This window comes from Garra rufa, chromosome 23 (genome assembly GCF_049309525.1).
Source record: "Garra rufa chromosome 23, GarRuf1.0, whole genome shotgun sequence".
In the NCBI taxonomy this organism is placed as follows: domain Eukaryota; kingdom Metazoa; phylum Chordata; class Actinopteri; order Cypriniformes; family Cyprinidae; genus Garra; species Garra rufa.
In genome coordinates, this window is record NC_133383.1 from 30,942,647 (window position 1) to 30,951,554 (window position 8,908).

At 36.2% G+C, this 8,908-nt stretch overlaps 1 long non-coding RNA gene across 2 annotated transcripts; it reads left to right on the forward strand.

The window, feature by feature from the left end:
- Nucleotides 1-420: 420 nt before the first annotated feature.
- LOC141299718 (uncharacterized) lies at nt 421-3,137 on the forward strand. 2 transcript variants are annotated; one of them, XR_012341833.1, is made up of 4 exons: nt 421-600; nt 1,505-1,614; nt 1,704-1,775; nt 2,757-3,137. It is a non-coding gene; the product is annotated as an uncharacterized lncRNA (long non-coding RNA). The 2 variants fall into 2 exon arrangements; XR_012341832.1 differs by having other exon boundaries at nt 421-1,614.
- The last annotated feature ends 5,771 nt before the right edge of the window (nt 3,138-8,908 follow it).

The window sequence follows — 8,908 nt, forward strand, 5'->3', positions numbered from 1 at the left end:
AAGCTAACATGCAGTGCAAGCTATATCTTATAGTTAACCTAAATATAAATTATTTTAATCTGTATTTTTGTACGTCCTCTATTAAATCACCATTTATGAGTAGTGCGCATGCGCACAAATGCCTAAGGGAACTTTCGGAGTATGACGTAAGAGGCAACCTGTGCTAAATCAAACAGAAAATACAGCTAAATGACAGGGAACAAAAAATATGAAATGAGTGATTAGGTGCTATGTTCAATACAGTTGCATTTTTTGAGAACTCTAATCAGTTAAATAGCAGAAGTTACACTGAAAAAAATGATTATGGCCCCAATTAAATTAAGCATGATTCAATTTCGCTAGTTTAAATAATAAAAATTTAGTTTTTGATTTTAATTAATAAGTATTAATTGGTTTTAAGCAAATTGCATGTGTTTTAAATCCAAGCCATGTGAATTAATTAAATTCAGTTAGAAAATATTAAGTAAACTTTCTGCGCATGCGCACAAATGCACATTCTCCCTGGCGCCAAAAGGAGTTTCCAGTCACGACTCAGTCAGGTTCACGGTGGGAACTTTTCATTCCGGACCCGGAGTTTTCATCATTCGGTCGATTTACACGGTGAGTAATATTTATGTGAGTAATAATGTAGTGTAGCACTGTTTATTACAGTAAATAGTTTGTTCGCTGTATAAATAATATCTGCAAAATGAGTCTTTGGGAGAAATTCCACAGCGACCAACGGACGGTCACATATAACTTACACAAATAACACAAATAATACTTTTTTATGTGACAGAATGTACTTTTAAGATATTTTTGTATGAAAATGTAGTTGTATAAGCCTAAAATACGCCGTTTATTTGAAAGGATAGCATCTATTTAAATGCTTAAGCGCTTTCGGAGATGCTCAGGCCGGTAACGTTATTGGTGTTCCCGCCTAGTTAACGTTACCACAGCCAGTCCTTCGGGAATCTGCCGGCTTCTAATGTGGTTAAACATGACATATAACGTTAAATCCTTTTGGACGGGTCATCTTTAATGTCCTAACTTGTTTGTTCAAGAGCAGTTTGTTTTGGCTGAAGGTAAGGTAGTGCTTGCGTGATACCGAAAAAAATTATTAACTTCTGTGGCAACTATTGCATTTAAAGCAATGATGGGAAGATCGTATCCTTAACTGCGTGTTTGTACTGTAGAATTGTTTCCACAGACTCAAACTTTATTTGTGGTGTTACGTTAGATGTGTTTCGTTCATACTGGACACCATCACAACTCCAAATAACTATGCCTTGTAATAGAAAGTTCCGGGAAATCAAAAATATGGACGAAGGCATGAAGTTATGAGGGGAATTTCCAGTTAGTTCCTATCAGTAAATCTCACAATATAACATTGGATTTCTGAATGTTTTTAGTGTTCACAATTGTAATCATGTGAACATGCCCCTTTTTGCTAGCTTTAATGGTGCAGCATGTAAACTGTTTTAAACTAGCAATAATAATTATTGTGTTTTTACTTTCATTTGAGGGACTCTCTGCATGTTCCTGTGACTAGGACACATACCATTTCCTTGATGCCAAAGGAAGTTTCCAGGTTCGCCACTTTCCTGAAGTTGTATTATTCCAGCAATATGCACAGTAAGTAATTTTAGTATTAAAGCATTTTACAAAAAAACCGTTGACTTTAATGCAATATATCATATAATGTAATATGTTATGTTCCACAGATCACTGCTGTTTTCCAGAAAGGAGGTCTTACTGGGAGGAAAATGGTCAAATATTTCGGCATTTTACAGGAGGTATGTATTCATTTATCAAGTGTCTTTTCCTTTCCCATATGTATTATTATTTAACACAGTGATGTCAAATACAGTGTCCAGACAAAAATGTCTCTGCTTGAATTTAAATTCTACTTAAATTTCAAATACTAAAAGGGTTATAGTTGCCCAAAAAATGAAAATTCTGTCGTTAATTACTCACCCTCATGTCTTTCCAAACCCAGAAGACCTTAGTTTATCTTCAGAACCAAAAAAAAATTAAAACATTTTTTTCAATGAAATCTGAGAGGTTTCTGGACTTGCATAGGCAACAATATAACTGGCCCAAAAACGTACTAAGGACATAAGTGTAACCATTTATGTGACATCAGTGGTTCAACCGTATCTTTACAGAGCTAAAGAATAATTTTAATGTGCAAAGAAAACAAAAATAACTTTATTCAACAATTCTTCTTCCTGCCTCCATTGTCAAGACTACAATGACATATGCGTGTGTTTTTCTTTGCTTATAAACATGGTTCAGCCCATGCATGTTCATGTCAGCAACACCAAACACTTGTGTCATGGTACTCTCATGAATGGCAGACGGTGGCGCGGAGGAGTCTGTATTTTTGTTTTCTTTGCGCACAAGTATTCTCGTAGCTTCATGAAATTACTGTTGAACCACTGATGTCACATGGACTATTTTACCAATATCTTTAATGTGTTTCTTGGCCTAAGAACATTTCAGTTGAGTTGCGTTGCTGTCTATGCAGGGTTAGAAAGCTCACAGATCTCATTAAAAATATCTGAATTTGTGTTCCATTTGCAGATTAGGAACGACATGTGGGAGATATACAAATAGATTTGTCAGTTTTCTTTCTCATCTGCTTCCTTTCACTTTAACTTAAAAAAAAACAGCTGTTTATGGTGACATACTGATGTGTTTTTGTGCATATTGGCTGGTAAATATCAGTTGATACCCAACCCTACTAATAACAGTTTCTTTTTATTTAAATATAGGACAGTCAAAGAGATGACTCCTTGAAAGACCCACAACACATCACCATGGGCATACCTGTAAAATCCATTACAAATTGCAGTTTGTTGCATGACATATGAACAGTTTTAGCACTATTGTTTTATTCACTATTGAAAAAAATACAATATACTGTTTAATCACTATATACTGTTGCCTGTTTCCACATATTTTTTATTAATTTTGCAATTCCAAGTCCGCACTCAACAATGTGGCCTCTTTCACCTGTGAATTTTTGTTAATTTTTATTTTGTGAATGTGCAACGTTAAGTAAGCACTTGTCTTCCAAACACTTGTTGTATATACAAAGAAACTGTTACTGAATTTACATTTGATGACATTAAAAATAAATTCAAAACATTAAACTTGTTGTGTGTATTTGCAAAGCCATTTAAGAACCTCTCCTTAAGAAAAGGATTTTTTTTAAGGTAAGTGATTAAAACAATTTTGAAATTTAGTCAACAAAATGTGGTTATTTAAATGTAGCTAAAATAAATTGATTGCAACCACTTACCTTAAAAAATTTGAGTAAATTCAATGAATATTTTTTCTTCAGAAACAATTAAATAAATTAAGAGGAAGTAGCATATTTAAATTGGGCTGAAATTACTATTTTTTTTAATACTAAGTTAACTAAATAAAATTGTTTAAATCCAAATAAATGTGTTTGTTTAAATTTAGATCAAATCAATTGATTGCAACCACTTACCTTAAAAAAATTTAGTAAATTCAATGAATCATTTTTTTCAGTGTATTAGTTGGTGAGGTCTTTAACAACAGCCGTACTTTGTTGAACTTACGTGGTTCAAACGATGAGACCATATTCATGAAACAGTCTTTACTAGCTTATTCGTTTCCACAAAAATGCAGCACAAATAAGCAAGCATTTTAACGTTTTCAATACACTAATCTACTATTACTGTTCAATCGCTGGAGTGTTTTTTTATTTTTTATTTTTTTAATGCCTTTAAAATATGTAGTTTTGTGAACACGGACGAAGAAACGCCAGCCCCGAAGCTCATCCGTAAACCACATAAAACAGCTCATATGCGCTTAATATAGCTCTTTAAAATGATATTCTGTTTACATTGTGCACAGTCGCTGAAGTGTTCTTATTTAAATGCTTTTAAAAGAGGCTTGGTGATGTAGTTCGCAGGCCGAGAGCTCGGAGCCTTGACTCTCATGTCAGTACAACAGAAAACACTGGCTGAAGGCAGCTCTCTCCGTTTTAACTGAAACTGCTTGCAAACACCTGAAATTAGCTCTTGGTGCGTTCTAAGGGGTCGACGGAATGAAATCGCTGGAACATTTACATTTTAAAAGGTCGTATTTATTTTCATTTTTCCGCTCCACCCCTTCAGTGGAGTGTAATGGTTTAAACGGGGCATTATTTTTCGTAGGTGACCTGTGGTTAGAGGCATTGTTTCTTGTTAGTAAGACATATGGCTTAATAAATTATGTTCTTGGGCATAATTTGCAAGCTAGCATGCAGTGCAAGCTATATCTTATAGTTAACCTAATTATAAATGATTTTAATCTGTATTTTTGTACGTCCTCTATTAAATCACCATTTATGAGTAGTGCGCATGCGCACAAATGCCTAAGGGAACTTTCGGAGTATGACGTAAGAGGCAACCTGTGCTAAATCAAACAGAAAATACAGCTAAATGACAGGGAACAAAAAATATGAAATGAGTGATTAGGTGCTATGTTCAATACAGTTGCATTTTTTGAGAACTCTAATCAGTTAAATAGCAGAAGTTATTAGTTGGTGAGGTCTTTAACAACAGCCGTACTTTGTTGAACTTACGTGGTTCAAACGATGAGACCATATTCATGAAACAGTCTTTACTAGCTTATTCGTTTCCACAAAAATGCAGCACAAATAAGCAAGCATTTTAACGTTTTCAATACACTAATCTACTATTACTGTTCAATCGCTGGAGTGTTTTTTTATTTTTTATTTTTTTAATGCCTTTAAAATATGTAGTTTTGTGAACACGGACGAAGAAACGCCAGCCCCGAAGCTCATCCGTAAACCACATAAAACAGCTCATATGCGCTTAATATAGCTCTTTAAAATGATATTCTGTTTACATTGTGCACAGTCGCTGAAGTGTTCTTATTTAAATGCTTTTAAAAGAGGCTTGGTGATGTAGTTCGCAGGCCGAGAGCTCGGAGCCTTGACTCTCATGTCAGTACAACAGAAAACACTGGCTGAAGGCAGCTCTCTCCGTTTTAACTGAAACTGCTTGCAAACACCTGAAATTAGCTCTTGGTGCGTTCTAAGGGGTCGACGGAATGAAATCGCTGGAACATTTACATTTTAAAAGGTCGTATTTATTTTCATTTTTCCGCTCCACCCCTTCAGTGGAGTGTAATGGTTTAAACGGGGCATTATTTTTCGTAGGTGACCTGTGGTTAGAGGCATTGTTTCTTGTTAGTAAGACATATGGCTTAATAAATGATGTTCTTGGGCATAATTTGCAAGCTAACATGCAGTGCAAGCTATATCTTATAGTTAACCTAAATATAAATTATTTTAATCTGTATTTTTGTACGTCCTCTATTAAATCACCATTTATGAGTAGTGCGCATGCGCACAAATGCCTAAGGGAACTTTCGGAGTATGACGTAAGAGGCAACCTGTGCTAAATCAAACAGAAAATACAGCTAAATGACAGGGAACAAAAAATATGAAATGAGTGATTAGGTGCTATGTTCAATACAGTTGCATTTTTTGAGAACTCTAATCAGTTAAATAGCAGAAGTTGGTGAGGTCTTTAACAACAGCCGTACTTTGTTGAACTTACGTGGTTCAAACGATGAGACCATATTCATGAAACAGTCTTTACTAGCTTATTCGTTTCCACAAAAATGCAGCACAAATAAGCAAGCATTTTAACGTTTTCAATACACTAATCTACTATTACTGTTCAATCGCTGGAGTGTTTTTTTATTTTTTATTTTTTTAATGCCTTTAAAATATGTAGTTTTGTGAACACGGACGAAGAAACGCCAGCCCCGAAGCTCATCCGTAAACCACATAAAACAGCTCATATGCGCTTAATATAGCTCTTTAAAATGATATTCTGTTTACATTGTGCACAGTCGCTGAAGTGTTCTTATTTAAATGCTTTTAAAAGAGGCTTGGTGATGTAGTTCGCAGGCCGAGAGCTCGGAGCCTTGACTCTCATGTCAGTACAACAGAAAACACTGGCTGAAGGCAGCTCTCTCCGTTTTAACTGAAACTGCTTGCAAACACCTGAAATTAGCTCTTGGTGCGTTCTAAGGGGTCGACGGAATGAAATCGCTGGAACATTTACATTTTAAAAGGTCGTATTTATTTTCATTTTTCCGCTCCACCCCTTCAGTGGAGTGTAATGGTTTAAACGGGGCATTATTTTTCGTAGGTGACCTGTGGTTAGAGGCATTGTTTCTTGTTAGTAAGACATATGGCTTAATAAATGATGTTCTTGGGCATAATTTGCAAGCTAACATGCAGCACAAGCTATATCTTCCATTTAACCTAAATATAAATGATTTTAATCTGTATTTTTGTGCGTCCTCTATAAAGCACCATTTATGAGTAGCGCGCATGCGCACAAATGCCTAAGGGGACTTTCGGAGTATGACGTAAGAGGGCACCTGTGCTAAATCAAACATAAAATACAGCGAAATGACAGGGAACAAAAAATATTAAACGAGTGATTGGGTGCTATGTTCAATACAGTTGCATTTTTTGAGAACTCTTATCAGTTAAATAGCAGAAGTTATTAGTTGGTCATTAAAAACGGCCGTGCTTTGTTGAACTATGTGGCTCAAACGATGAGACCATATTCATGAAACAGTCTTTACTAGCTAATTCGTTTCCACAAAAATGCAGCACAAATAAGCAAGCATTTTAACGTTTTCAATACACTAATCTACTATTACTGTTCAATCGCTGGAGTGTTTTTATTTTTTAAATGCCTTTAAAATATGTAGTTTTGTGAACACGGACGAAGAAACGCCAGCCCTGAAGCTCATCCGTAAACCATATAAAAGCAGCTCATATGCGCTTAATATAGCTCTTTAAAATGATATTATGTTTACATTGTGTACAGTCGCTGGAGTGTTTTTATTTAAATGCTTTTAGAAGAGGCTCAGTGATGTAGTTCGCAGACCGAAAGCTCGGAGCCCTGACTCTCATGTCAGTACAACAGAAAACACAGGCGGAAGGCAGCCCTCTCCGTTTTAAATGAAACTACTCGCAAACACCTGAATTTAGCTCTTGGTGGGTTCTAAGGGGTTGACGGAATGAAATCGCTGGAGCATTTAAATTTTAAAAGGCCGTATTTATTTTCATTTTCCGCTCCACCCCTTCAGAATGGCTTAAACGGGGCATTATTTTTCGTACGTGACCTGTGGTTAGAGGCATTGTTTCTTGTTAGTAAGACATATGGCTTAATAAATTATGTTCTTGGGCATAATTTGCAAGCTAACATGCAGCACAAGCTATATCTTCCATTTAACCTAAATATAAATGATTTTAATCTGTATTTTTGTGCGTCCTCTATAAAGCACCATTTATGAGTAGCGCGCATGCGCACAAATGCCTAAGGGGACTTTCGGAGTATGACGTAAGAGGGCACCTGTGCTAAATCAAACATAAAATACAGCGAAATGACAGGGAACAAAAAATATTAAACGAGTGATTGGGTGCTATGTTCAATACAGTTGCATTTTTTGAGAACTCTTATCAGTTAAATAGCAGAAGTTATTAGTTGGTCATTAAAAACGGCCGTGCTTTGTTGAACTATGTGGCTCAAACGATGAGACCATATTCATGAAACAGTCTTTACTAGCTAATTCGTTTCCACAAAAATGCAGCACAAATAAGCAAGTATTTTAACGTTTTCAATACACTAATCTACTATTACTGTTCAATCGCTGGAGTGTTTTTATTTTTTAAATGCCTTTAAAATATGTAGTTTTGTGAACACGGACGAAGAAACGCCAGCCCTGAAGCTCATCCGTAAACCATATAAAAGCAGCTCATATGCGCTTAATATAGCTCTTTAAAATGATATTATGTTTACATTGCGTACAGTCGCTGGAGTGTTTTTATTTAAATGCTTTTAGAAGAGGCTCAGTGATGTAGTTCGCAGACCGAAAGCTCGGAGCCCTGACTCTCATGTCAGTACAACAGAAAACACAGGCGGAAGGCAGCCCTCTCCGTTTTAAATGAAACTACTCGCAAACACCTGAATTTAGCTCTTGGTGGGTTCTAAGGGGTTGACGGAATGAAATCGCTGGAGCATTTAAATTTTAAAAGGCCGTATTTATTTTCATTTTCCGCTCCACCCCTTCAGAATGGCTTAAACGGGGCATTATTTTTCGTAGGTGACCTGTGGTCAGGGCCGTTTAAAGGAATTTGGGGGCCCCAAGCAAAATGGACATGGAGGCCCCCCGCACGCACGCATGCACGCAAAGGAAGCACAGCATAGCCATACAGTTTAAATTCACTCACACTTTATATAAATCCATCTGTTCAGGTACAGAATGCATCACAGAGTGTCTGACACCTAAAATTTGACAGGCACTACTGTATATAAAAAATTCTGCAATGTTCATGGGCAAAAGTGACTAGTATTTACACAGTTTGATGGGAATTCAGTAGTGATTTGCACTGTTTTTTTCTAACAATATGACAGCACACACTCTGGGCTGTGCAGGATATGAGCTATAATTATAGAGCTTGTGGTACCTTGTGCTGAAGAGGAAACATCAGCACTGAGAAGTGATGCATCTGTTGATGTTGAGGATGAAGTTGATGGTGTAGCTGGGAAAATAATAATTTAAAAAATCTGAAATGACCATTTCACTGTTGGCATATTGAAAGAGGTCACTTTTAACAGCTCAGCTCAGGTCAGTGAGAGAAATTCACTCTACCTTCATCAGTGGAGGTATCCTTAGGAAGAGCCTGAGGGCTGAGAAATTTAAGCAAAGCACCTTGAGGGAGAAAGAAAAGATGGTAACACTTTATAATAATAACAATCATTAATAGAAGGTAAATTGACAGTTAATTAATCTTTAGTCTTTAGCTATGCATTTACTGAATGAGCATTGTGCAGCTGTTCGTCCGACTGTACTG